The sequence below is a fragment of the Peromyscus leucopus genome, chromosome 15, assembly GCF_004664715.2.
Source record: "Peromyscus leucopus breed LL Stock chromosome 15, UCI_PerLeu_2.1, whole genome shotgun sequence".
NCBI classification, from domain to species: Eukaryota; Metazoa; Chordata; class Mammalia; order Rodentia; family Cricetidae; genus Peromyscus; species Peromyscus leucopus.
Window position 1 is genome coordinate 69,706,209 of NC_051076.1, and position 13,033 is coordinate 69,719,241.

Below are 13,033 nucleotides of genomic sequence, written 5' to 3' on the forward strand. Positions count from 1 at the left end.
AAAAGGGAAGGAGACCCTGTCTATGGCAGAGGTTAAATAATACAGAGGAACTAGAACACAAACATAAGGAAGAGATGTTAAGTAAGACCCGCAGGCAGCTTTCTAGGAGCAGCCCAGAGCCCCCAGAGGAAGCCGAGCCCTATGGGTTGGGAGGGCACATGCATTAGCTGCCCACTTGCTTATTGGAATGGACAGCCCTGGACTGTATGGAAGGCCCAGGGCTACTTAAGCAAACGCTTTCATGCAAAGCCTCATCTACACTTTGGCCTGCGACTTCAGTGAGCCTGTTTCTCCCGTCTCCCTCTGTTGAGTTCTGATTACTTCCATCTGGCTGCAGCAGCTCCAGCAGAGTCCCTGAAAAAATAAGACAAACCCCCCTCGCTATACAACATATGCAGCAAGCCTAACGCTTGCGTCACTTGTTGCCAACTTGCTCTCAGATGGCGGTGTGAGCGAGCCGCAACGAGGGGCGCCTGGGACCCCGGGCACCTGTACTAGCTACCCGAGCAAAGAGGGCCCGCGTGGATCCAGTCCTGCTTCCCATCCACGTGTCTTCCCTCTGCCACGGCTCTCGGAGGAGCCGGGAGTTTTGGGAACAACCAGCGGAGGGCTGAGGGGGGTGGGAGGGAAGGGGGAAATCAGATATTGAAACCAGCAGTGGCAGCGCCTGAGCTCCGGAGCTCATCTGACTTGAGTTAGCAACCCCCCACCCCGGCGCCTTAGAAAAAGTGTTGGCGACTGGCGTGTGCTCTGGTCCCCTAGCTGGAACTTTCCAGTAGGGGTGCTTTATTTCTCCCGAACTGGGGTGGAGGAATCTGCGATATTCCCAGTTACTCTCCTGAAGAGTGGAGTCTGGGTCGTTCGGTGTCTGCCCACCCCACCCCCCACCCCTTCCCGCACCCCTGCTCCCGTCCCCAACTCCCAGCGTTCTCTGGTCCCCTGATGGAACTTTCCAGGAGGGGTGCTTTCTTTACTCAGAGCTGAGGTGGAGGAGAGTCTGTGTTCGCTCGGGGCTATTCCCTCCAGGGTGGTGTCTGTCGTCCCCCCCCCATCTCCAGGGGCGGGGTGCACGCGGCGGGGGCGGGCAGGCTGGGGACGCGACGACCGGGGTGTGCCCAAGCTCAGCGCGCGGGGGCGCTGCGCCATCCCGGAGACGCTGATGGATTGCAGGAGTGCCGGCGTTCGCCAGCCGAGGCAGCACCGCTCCGCGGACTTTTTTTCAAACTCCTCTCATCAATGAGACTTCTAGGAGGAGCGGGAGGCGGCGGCGGCGGCTACAGAGGACGCGGAGGAAGGCGAGGAGGAGCCAGGGGAAGGAGCGTGGGCCGCGCGTCGCATCGCAGCCGCCCTGAGCTGCTGGCTCCGCGTCCTTAGGGACTGCCGGGGTCCCCCGCCCGCCTTGGTCCCCTCCTCTGCCTGCTCAGCCCCGCCCCGGCGGCCTGAGCCCCGGCACTCAGCAGCCCCGCGCCAGCCAAGTTGGGATGGGGCCCTGCAACCACTGCCCGGCGCCCGAGAGGCCACCTGCGTGCTAGAGGCAAACTTTTGTCTCCTCGGTAAAGTTGCATTGGCCTTTCCCCCACCCTCATTTTTTAAAATTTCTTGCTCGTGGTGGCGAAGCACTTCCTAGCCCGGCCAACCTCGGCTGAGATGCTGTGAGGTCTTCGGAGTGTCTCTCGGCCGGTTACCGGAATCGAGATCGTGACACCGATTTAATGGGGGGCAGAGAGGACAACCGTGATTGTTGCTCTGGTCCAGCAGCGGCAGGGCTTATGGAGGATCTTGGGGCTCAGAACTTGTGGCCGGGGGTCGATTTTATACTGTTGTCCTCCACCTGAGGGGAAAATGTCTCTTGCCTTCTTGGGTTGCTCGGGTAGGCCGTTCTTTGACCGGTGGCACGGCACTCAGCCTGGAACTGTTTGGGGGCGGCGTGGGGGTTGGGATGCTCCGAAGCTCCCTTAGATGGGCAGCTGGGAGCGCGCCTGCGGGAGTGTGCGGTGTGCTGCCGCCGCCGCCGCCGCCCGCCACTTGGGAATTTGCAACTCCACGTCTCCACGCTGCTAGTCCGCGTCCTGGAGCTCAGTCTTTTCTTTCTTTCTCTCTCTCTCCTTCTTCCCCTTCTTTGAGCCTGTTACCCCTTCCCCCCGCCGCCAGTCTCTACTCTGGGCCTTAGTTCTGGCTTCTTTACTTTCCTCTCCTACCCTAGGTCCCCAGATCCTCTTGACTTTCCGAGTAGATCCACGCGTAATCCTTTGCCGAGGGATCGGTTCCCCCTGCTCCTCACTTTCATCCTCGCCCCCACGTTGCACACCCCCAAGCAATCTCTCAACAAGTATATTTGCTGAGGAATTTGAAAAATCCACTACTGCAACTTGATCTGTGTGTGATGGATGAGGAGCGGCGCGGACAGAGTTGGGCGCCAATCCTATTAAGGGTTTAGAGAGAGGGGAGCGTTTTTTTTTTTTTCCTCCCCGGGATAGGGGGAAGGGACCGTGTGGTTGAGTGAGTTCGAGAGGGCTCCGGCCGCGCTGGGAGCTAAAAGTCCACTTAACTCGACTTCTTTTCAGCCTGGCAGTAATTGCTCTCACTTCCTAGGAAACGTGACTTTTAGAGCTTGGGGAAGCTGAGGATGGAGCCCCTGAGCCTCACCTCGAGTGACCCGGCCACAGAAGCGCATCGAGGTTGTGGGGATCCCCCAGGGCGCCTCTCCATCCTGGCTCTCTCTTTTGTGTAACTGTCCTGTGGTTCCTAGGGCTGATCCCAGTTGGAGCAGGGTTAGGAAAGACTTTTCTTGGTAGTCTGATCCTTCAGAGGCTGGGCGGGGGTGGGGTCTATACCCCTCTGTTCCCCAGTTAGGGCATCCTTCATCTTGGGGAGAGCTTTGCAGTTCGGTGGCCGCACGGTGTCCTGGCCCCCTGCCCCTCCGCCCTCGCTGGGCGTGTGAAGGTTTAATCCTCACAGCTTCAGATAAAGAGAACAGTTGTAAAATGCTCAAATGCTGTTTGCAGACGAGGCTCTGGGGGATGTTGGAGAATTTGAAAGTAAACGTTTCCCTCGCAAGCGGCATAAAATAGTGTTTAAACAAATATTGTATTGGCATGCTCCGGGGGCTCGGTGCCAAAAAAGTAAAGTAAATAAACTGTGAAATCCAAAATATACAGCACGGGGGGATAGCGGGCGGAATAGGCGGGCTTGCCACAAGTCTCCCTGATGCTATCTGTTTGTTCTAGCCACCTCTCCTTCGAGCCCCCTCCCCGCCCATTTCCTCACCTTGGCTGCGGTTTCCCCTGTTGAGAAGGCTTCCGTGTGTCTAGGGACTAGCCCCGCCCGGCCTGGGAGCGGCCCCTGAAAGAGCTCGGTCGGTCTGGAGCGGAGGAGGGGATACATTGTGTTCCTACCTGGATTGGTCTCCCTAACATGGGGCAGACAATTCTGATGCTTGTTTGCTTTGAGTTTGGTGGCTCTCGCTTTCTCCCAGCTTCTGTTCTCTCCTGAGGCGCTGATCCCAGAATGGCTAATCCAGGCCATGCAGACCCCTCCTGCCAAAGGCTTCCCCTTCTTGAAATCTCTTCATCTTGCTTTCGCTTTCTGGAACTTGCAGCTTCTCTCTGGAGGGTTCCATGAGTTGGAACCGGCCTCTTCCGGATACAATTTGTATTCAGATGCTGCCCTGTGGAAAATTGTCTCGTTTGGTGAATTTTTAAGTTAATTATATTTAGGAAGATTTAGAGTGGTTTTGTATGTCCCCCCCAAATGCCATGAGGTGTTTCCTGATTGTAGGGGGCTTAAAGTAACACACAGGAAGGGCCTGTGTAGGAGGGAGCCCCGTAGGAGATTCCGCTCTTGCCTTAGTCCTGTGCCTGAGAGTGAGGCTGACAGGGAGCCAACCCCTGTCCACCCAGGGCTGGGCTCATCCAGGAACTAGTGGGACTGCCATATTGATGAATCCGTTTCTGTTCCCACCTAAGTGGGAACTGATGCGGTGGGAATTTGAACAGAATTCAGACTCACTGAGGTCTCCTTCCAAACTCAAACCAGGCCTTGGAAGTAGGACCACCTTTAAGTTCGTACGGCGTTAGCCACGATGCTCCACTTTCTCAAGATGTTCCTCTCTGGCCTTCTGGCCTTGGGAGCACATTGAGCATTGAGCCCTGAGAGGGGCTGCCCTTTTGAAGTGCTCAGTCCTAAGAGGGGCCCGTGGTGGGGTTACTGATCACAGGCTCATTTCCTGGTTGCTGTGGGGGTCTCAGGGGCTGTGTGTGTAGCTGCCTTGTTTGCACTGCAGACTGAAGAATACACAAATACTTCACTCGTTTTTTGTGCTCCTACAAGAGCCCTGTACACAGTGCAGCCCCTGGGGCTGGATTAGTGAATCCGGGACAGTCAGCAAGCGGGGCAGACAAAATTGGATATTTGCCTACACTAAGTACCCTTCTCCTCCGGAAAACTTCAGTGCCCAGACTCTAGCCATGCCCTTTCAATGGGACCGTGAGGTGGTTGTTGTATGCACTGTGAAAGCTGCCGTGACCCCTCACACCCAGCTGCCTTGTTAAAGCTCAAAAAAACAAGAGTCCAAAACCCTTGTGGGTGCAGCTGGCCTTTTCTGGTACAAACCGCAAGGAGCGGGGTGGGGCCAAGCTGCCCCGCATCTTTAGGCTGGGGGTGGGAGGTCTACCTGTACAGTGCCTGTTAACTGGCCCGCCAGGGGCCCCAGGCTAGGTGGACCTCACTGTGGACAGCTGCAGCAGCTGGCCCGGGCCCTTTGAAAGGGAACCCCAGGGAAGCTGTTCCCTCCTTTCTTCTTTTCACCAAGCGTCAGAGGCGTGGACACGTGAAGAATGCCAACTAGAGAAAGACCGTGTTCTCGGATTCTAGAGCATCTAGAGAGGCCGAATTCGTGATTGGATCTACAGCCTGACTACCCAGATTCAGTGCACACAACTTGCTCTCACTTTTAGAGAACTTGGGGGAAGGGAACCAGTACTCTGAAACCGTTTGCTAAAGGCAGGTATGGGACGAGGCCAGCAGCACTGCGTCTGACAGGACCCTAGAAAGCCATCCTCTAGATGCTTTCCTGGCTTCCAAATAAACACACTGCCACATTCAGTACTAATCATGACCTCCCCCCCACCCCCCAATTCCAGGGCTTGTGGAAAATATAAATGACTTGGAAAATGAGAACTTTGGTCATTGTTCTTAGATTTTTGAGGACCACGAAAGTGTCCCTAAGTCACTTAAGTATTTAAAATCCTGGGAAAACACAGGGGAGGTGACAGTCCAGGCTTGTGTGGCTTATTGTCCAGATTCTTCCAACAACTTGGAGAAGTCGTAATGTTTCTTCTTAGCTCCCCCCACCCCCTGGCTTCTTAAATCACATACATGTGCCGGGAAATAACTCTCTTAAGATGTGACCAGACAGTACCCATTAAAATGTGTTTTGAGACTTGGGTTTAAATAGAAGGAATTCATGTGGGGTTGTTTTTCTTCGGTGTGCATTTCACATGTGTGTTTTAAAGAGGCAGGTTTCTGGGAAGTGTGTTTTAACTGAGTGCCGGGTTTCAACATTAGCATAAGAAAAACACTTTTAGTGCTTTTGCTATTGTCTTGAGTGAGTTGGTACTGATGGGAGGCAGGCTGAGAAGGGTGATGGCCCATTGAGATTCCTCCAGCAGCCCCCGCTTGGTCCTCTGCCTGGGAATCTGGGACCGGCTATCACTTTTATCTTGCTTTCCCCCCATTCTCTGCCCTCTGGGATGCGGTCACTTTTGTCCACGTTTATTGGCTGCTTTCTTCTCTGCAAATCGGTGGAAAATGTAATGCACCCAAAACCAGCAAATGAAATAAAAGAGAACTTTTTTAATTCATTAGCAGAGAGATACTGGGATTGAATCACCTCTTTGGGTGCAGAGGGTCCCAGCCCTCGACGGAGGGGACTCAGGAAGGCCGAGGGTGGCCCTGTTAGCGTGGACTCCCACCCAGGGGAACGTGTAACACTGCTCTTAGGGCCCCCCAGCCTTTTTCTCCTGGACCCAGGCTCTCAGGGGTTGGCATGGGTGGAGGAGAGAGCCTCGCAGCCCGTCCTGCCCTCGGCCTTCCCTGGGACACAGTTAAGTATCTCCCTACCTCCAGACCTGGCTTTCACCCTGTAATTAGGCAAAGCCCCGGGTGTGATTAAGGCTGCTGACTTGGCGGGGCTTGGAGCCCTTTCCCTGTATGAGAGTGAACTCTTGCTCTTTCTTGAATCTTACTGGGCTCTAATACCTCTGGGCTGCCAAGTGTCTCCCCTATTCTTTCTTCCCCGTTTTTCTTTTTTCCCCCTCCCTCCCCCTCCTTTCAATCTCTTCTTCCTTCCTTTTCTTCTTTCCTTCCTTCCCCTTCCATCACCTTCCTTCTCCCCTGAACTTCCTCTTTTCTTTCCCCCATCTTCCCTTTTCTTCTCCCCCCACCTCCGCTCTCTTCTCCTTCTGCCTTCTCCTCCCAGCCCCCCCTCCCCTTCTTACCCCATCTTTCCTTCTTTCCTCGCCCTCCTGCTCCTCTTTGTCTCTCCCTCCTCCGCCCCACCCCCGCCCGTCCCGTCCCGCCCCGCCCCGCCCCGCGGAGGCTCCGCCGTCCCAGTGGGGCCGCGCAGGCCGCGTGTCCGGGCGGCGCTGAGCGCGCCCCGTCCGGGGAACATTCCGTGCCCGAGCGCCCGCGGCCTCCCACCTGCGCGCCCGCCCGCCCGCCCGCCCGCTCCGCGGCGCGCGAACAATGGCCACATTGTTGCGGCGGGGGGCGGGAGCCGCCGGGACCCCTGCTCGTGGCGTGGTAGGAAGAAGGCCAGAGGACCGGGTCGTGGCTCCCGCCTGGGGATGCAATGCCCACCTGAGCCCGGGGCCGCACGGTGTCCCCAGCCTACCTGCCCCTGGGTCTTCTTCCTCCTGCCTTGCGCGGGTGCTCAAGTTTAGAGAACCAGAGCGTTTGATGAGAGAGAGAAACCCGGCCACTAAACTTTTGGTGGTGGTTGAAACTTTAAGATGTCTGCACACTGTCGCTTGCAAGGCCCCCAAGCTGGGGAGGAATGGGTGCTTCTCGGGGCCATGCCCATTCGTCCTGACCTCTCGGCTCGCAGAAAAAGATCTTTGAACACTTAGGACAGAATGTTTAAAAGAGCATCGTGAGGGGCCCCCGCATAGGCCCCTTTCAGACCCTGCTTAGCGCCCTGTCTTTGTGCCTTGGACAATGAAATAAGTCAGGCCGACTTTGGAGCCTCATTTATAAGAAACTGTAAGGGCCGCTCAAGTACACTTGTGCTAAGTTGAATTGATTGAAATTTAATGGCGGTTAGTGGCGATGAATGGTAATGATTTTCCAGCGTATCTCTGGCATACTTGACATTAATAACTGGAGTGTGTGTGTGTACGAGGCTGAGCCCGCCTCGAGCCTGCCACACACACACACAGGAGGCAGCTGCATTATTCATCTTCCTACAAGCCAGACCCTTCCTCAGATCCTTTCCCTTCTTGCTAGATTGCAGTTGTTTGGGTGATTTACACACACACACACACACACACACACACACACACACACACACACCAAACATGGTAGAAGGAAGGAAAGAAAAATCTTTCTCCATTGAGCATGTACATCATGTCAGCATAAATTTGAGCTCAGAATATTTTTTTCCAATTCTTACATAAATCAGCTTCTAATATACAGAATGTGATGAGTTTGTTTTAGATGGCATCATGAATTAATGGTATGCAAATCAAAGCCTTGCAGGTGGAATGATTTACTTAATAATTTCAACTTCTAATATTTAGGCTTATTCATTATGTTGGGAGCTAAAACAAAGTCCATATTTTTAAGCCTGAGATGGGGAGATTAGTATACAAGTGTTTGAGTGTAAGCAGAGATGGAGGACGGGAAAGAGGGCCTTGATTTGTTACTTTCATTTGAGAATCTGCAATTGACCAAGCATTGACCTTAGGAGCTAGGGATAGCCCCGTGTAGTCTGAGGGAAGACAGGAACACACTGGTGTAATTTCAAGTGTGAGGACCAAGGAGTGTGCCTATGGCATTACTGGGCAGAGGGAGCAGGCTGTGGGGTGGGTTCTGATGCCTCTGTGGGACTCTCACTTCAAGCTATCTGAAGAGTTGATCATTAAGTGCTTGATTATGAGGTGGCAATGGTGTGGAAAATTGGGCCTGAGGACCACCCAGGCAATTCATAGGATTTCTTTTCTTACGTAGGGTGTTTTCCTTTGGGACGTGTGGAGACAGAAAAAGAGTGGTAGATGGATGGGTTTTGCAGAGAAATCAGGCCCAACCTCCTGTGCTGCTCTCAGGAAGATGAGGAGACCAAGCCACGCTACTGCTGGGTGATCCTGGCACGCTCTGTCTGTGTGCATTGCTTTCTTCATGGCTTTTACCAAGCAACTCACAAACGCAACGTGAGGATGGAAGGGGTTATTTTGGTCTACAGTTCCAGGGATGCAGCGCATCAAGGCAGAGAAATTACAGTGATTTGTGTAGGTAACAGCATGTGGCATCACAGATAGGTAGAGAGCAGTGACTGCTGGTCCTTAGCTTGTGGCCTCTTCTTTTTCCTACAGTCTAGGACTCCATCCCATGAGATGGTGTCACCCACGTATAGGTTTGGCTTTCCTACTTCAGTTAACCTAATCTAGAAAATCCCTCACTGATGTGTCCAGAGGCTCTTTTCTTTGGTGATTTTAGATCTTATTGATAACGAGTGTTGGCCATCACATCATAAAGCGGGAAGCTGCTGGCAACTGCGCCCTGTTCTCCCCGGCAGCCAACATGTCCAGCACTCAGCAGGGATTGGAGGGAGGCAGGGTGGTGGTGGGGATAACTGGACTCAGGGAAACTGAGGTCTGTGGCAAGAGATCTGTTTCTGCCGTCTCCTGACGGATCCCTCTTCCTGTGCAGCTTCAGAATTCAGGGTATCTCTAGGGCAGTGGATCTCAACCTTCCCAATGTGCGGCCCTTTAATACAGCTCCTCAGGTTGTGGTGACCCCCAAACCATACAATTATGTTTGCTGTAGCTTCATAACTGCAATTTTGCTCCTGTAATAAATCATAATTTAAATATCTGATATGCAACCCCTGTGAAAAGGTTGTTCAATGCCCCCCAAAGGGTTGTAACCCACAGGTTGAGAACCCATGCTCTAGGGTAGGGTAGGGGTGGAATGGCCGTGGGGACAATGATGGCCATTTGGTCACTGATGGCCCTTTCACTCTCCTGAAAGCTGAAGGCAGTTTAGAAAGGGCTGACACATAAATATGTCTCGGATCTTTAAAGATGAAGTCAGTGTTTTGACTTTTCAAAAAAAAAAAAAAATTGAGGTCGCAGCCATCCAGTGACAGGTTGAAGGCCTATCACTCAGACATCTCCACGGACAGCCCTGGGCTGTGCCTTTGTGATGCATGGTGTGTGTCCAGGCAGGGACAGAATATTTAGGGCCATCCCTCCCTGTCTTCGTGAGATCAAGGTGAGGGAGGGGACAGCGCTGGTGTGGTTCAGGGACAAGGTATGCCTGCAGTGCCTTGTTTATGTCAGGAGAGAGGAAGTCAAGTAGATCAGCCAGCCTCTTAGGTATGCAGATGAGGAGTGGAGCGGGAGGGGAGGGGAGGAAGTGAGACTGGATGGGTTTGTCTCCGAGAAGATGAAGTGTGTAATAGACATAATATAGTAGGTTACACTTGCGATATAGTCTGTTCCATGGCTCTTTGTACTGGTAAGTGTGAGGAGAGATGTGTGATATGTATATTTATGCGGAAATCCGTTTATATCCGTAAAACTGTACCCACCGGCTCTCTGGGAATTGGATTGTTTTCTGATCTTAAGATATATAAGAGATAGGAGTGGAACTGGGGGCCGCAGCTCGCCTGGTGAAGCGCCCGCAAACCTGGGGACCTGCACTTGGAACCCCAGTATCCGCATAAAAGCCAGGCTTGGCAGTGTGTGTCTGTCATCTCAGCTCTGGGGGAGGCAGAGGAGGTGCATCCCAGTTGGACCTGGAGCTTATGGGCCGGCCTAGCCACATCGATGAGCTTCTTGTTTCAAAGAATGAGCTGGAAGGGATGGAATCAGTGGGTAAAGTACCTGCTGCCACTCCTGGCGACCTGAGTTGATCCAGGGCACCCACATGGTAGAAGAAGGAACGGACTCCTGAAAGTTGACCTCTGACCTCTGTGTTGCTGCCTACATGCTCATACATAGCATACACACACACACACACACACACACACACACACACACACACACAGAAAGAGAGAAGAGAGAGAGAGAGAGAGAGAGAGAGAGAGAGAGGAATGATAAATCTGCATCCATCCACCCTCCCTCCACCCATCCATCCATCTCTCATCCACTCCACTTGTTTATATGATGTGGACTGAAGATCTGAGGCAAAGCCTGAATGGCCCACTTAAAGCAAACAGTGGGAGGGTCGGAGTCAGGTCTGCTGGACCTGTCTCTTAAGTTCTCACCTATGTGTTGTTTTGAGGACATGCATGAACCCGGGACCCTGTCCTACCAGTAGCTCCCGAGAGCTTCCCTAGGAGCAGCCCAGGTCAGCTGGGAGCAAGGACAGGCCAGGGATATCTGACAAGGTCAGGAGGCATTTTGGCACAGCTGGCTTTGTGGATAGTATCAAGTGGGTAGAGACCATGACGAGAGGTTGTCCCGCCCAAATGTCACAGTGCCAAAGGGCCACTAATGGGGAAGCTTGGGTGGGTGATGGTCACCAGCAAAGCCTGCCATAGGTGTCCTTGCTGACTGACGTCCAAGTTGCTGCTGGTGAGGTAGGTATCTAGGAGTCTCTAGTGTGGAGTGTGGCAGCAGGTAGCGGTTCCTTACATACTCACCTGGAAGCCGTAAGTGTCTTTTCTGTCCCCTGTATTTGAAATGGTTTGGCCCATGCCATCAAAAGGAGTTCCTTGTGTAATCCATCAGCCAATCAGCTGACATTTACTGGAACATCTGTTAGGTGTCTGGTGCTGATTAAACTTAGGCACCACAGGCACACCTTGCTAGCCTGGCTTAGCACCCAGCAGCTGAAATCCCAGACTTCTCCTCGAATCTCGTGGGGGAGCTGGGCTATGTGGGAAAGCTAGGGTGATTGTGAAAGGTGACTGTGTGGGGACATCGCTCAGGGTTAGGGATTCCCCAAACCATTGTCCCAGGGAAGCTGGGGGTGGCTGTTTTCCTGGCTGCAGGCTGGCAAGGTCCCTAGGTCATAATAGATTTGGGGTGGGTTGTCCATGGGAGCTCTTAGGCAGGGGAAGCAAGTCCTGGGTCGGCGCCGAGTCTGGGTCTTTGCCTGTCGCTCCTTTTTCAAATTAAAAAAAAAAAATTATCAGTACTATGTACGAATGCATGCATGGTGTGTGTCTGTGTACTTGTGTGCCATGGAGTGATTTGAGATCAGAGGTCATACCACGTGGGTCCATAGGACAGAATTAAGATAAATCAGGATAGTGGAGGCGCGTCTTTACCCACAGAGCCGTCTTACCACCACCTTGTCGTTCAGTTTGTTTTGGAGACAATCTCACTTCGTAGTCCTGGTTGACCTGGAATCACTATGTAGACCAGGTTGGCCTTGAACTTGTGGGGTTTCTCTTGCCTCTGCCTTCAGCTCTGGGATGATGAGTGTGTGCCATTGTGCCTGGCTTGCTCAGGATCTTCTACTTAACCAAACAGTTGTGCTGGGCAGTCCAGCAGAGTGGTAGAGAGCGAGGCTGGCAGGGCAGGACTCTTGGGGCAGATGCTGAACAGGATACAGCCTCTCTTTGGTGTGTGAGGTGGAGATTTGCCCAGAGATGCCCCGGAGGGCAGCTTGTGATGCACGTGACATTGCCGATATGTGCATACTTATGACTCGGGTGGTGAAATGTCAACATGCTGCACATCCAGAGGTGTCCTGGGACTAGACCGCTGGGTGTATTGATGTTTTTTGTTTTGTCGAGGCAGAGTTTCTCTGTGTAACAGCCCTGGCTGTCCTGGAACTCTCTCTGTAGACCAGGCTGGCATCAAACTCACAGAGATTTGTCTGTCTCTGCCTCCCAGGACTGGGATTAAAGGAGTGCACCACCACTACATTGAATAGTGTTTTTTATTTATTTATTTTGAGATATGGCCTCATGTAGCCTATCCTGGCCTTAAGCTTGCTATATAGCCGAGGATGACCTTGAACTTCTCACCTTTTTGTCTCTTCTTGAGGGGATTGTGATAACAAGAGCGCACCACCCTTCCAGGTTGATGTAGTGCTGGAGTTGTGTGCATCCTCAGGGGGCCCATCCCCAACTGTGCCAGCAGCCCCAGCCCTGACTTGTTTTGGTTTGGGGTCCAACACAGCTGTAGAAAAGAAGGAATTCCTAGCAGATGTGTACATCCCTCTTCTTACCTTGCCAAACCCTGTAAACCCTGTCTGTCGGTGGGGGTTGGGTGGGGTGGGGGGAGTGGTTGCCCCTACCCGTTCCTGACCTCCTTCCTGAGGATAGCTCCCCCGGGACAATCTGTTGGGCCTGTTGGAGGGAAAGACTGGTGGGATATGTGGAGATAGAATGAGATTGGTCCACTATGATCTTCATGAACGGCTTTAGTGATTCAAGGGCAGTAATAGTCATGTGTACAGCATCCATCTAGTCATCCGCCACTATTCATTCAGTATCATCTATCCCTCCAAGTGTCCATCCTTCACCCACTCCCAACCACTCCTCCTTCCATCTCCTTTCCACCTGCTCATCTCCCCAGCCTTCATCTACTCTTGCATTCATCCACTGTCCATCCGCTTATCCAACCTTGCATCCTTCCTCCACCCATCCGTTCATCCACCTCTTTCTATCCTCCCTTCCCTTGCTTATCTTCCACCCCCTTTATCAGTCCATTGGTTGATCATTCATCTACCCTTCCATCCATCCAAACTTCCATTCTGCATCCCCTCATCCATCCATCATCCTTCTTTCCACCCACCCATCCTTCCATTTTCCATCCTTCCACTATCCACCCACTGTTTATTTTCCCATCCTTTCATT

The 13,033-nt window shown here is 52.9% G+C and overlaps 1 protein-coding gene across 1 annotated transcript in view; it reads left to right on the forward strand.

Annotated features, from left to right (window-relative positions):
• Positions 1-1,175: 1,175 nt before the first annotated feature.
• The window catches only part of Gli2 (GLI family zinc finger 2), a 237,589-nt gene continuing 225,731 nt past the window's right edge, over positions 1,176-13,033 (forward strand). Inside the window, exon 1 of the mRNA XM_028879813.2 lies at positions 1,176-1,553. The gene's annotated coding sequence lies outside the window, so the exon portion shown is untranslated. The remainder of the gene's footprint in view (positions 1,554-13,033) is intronic.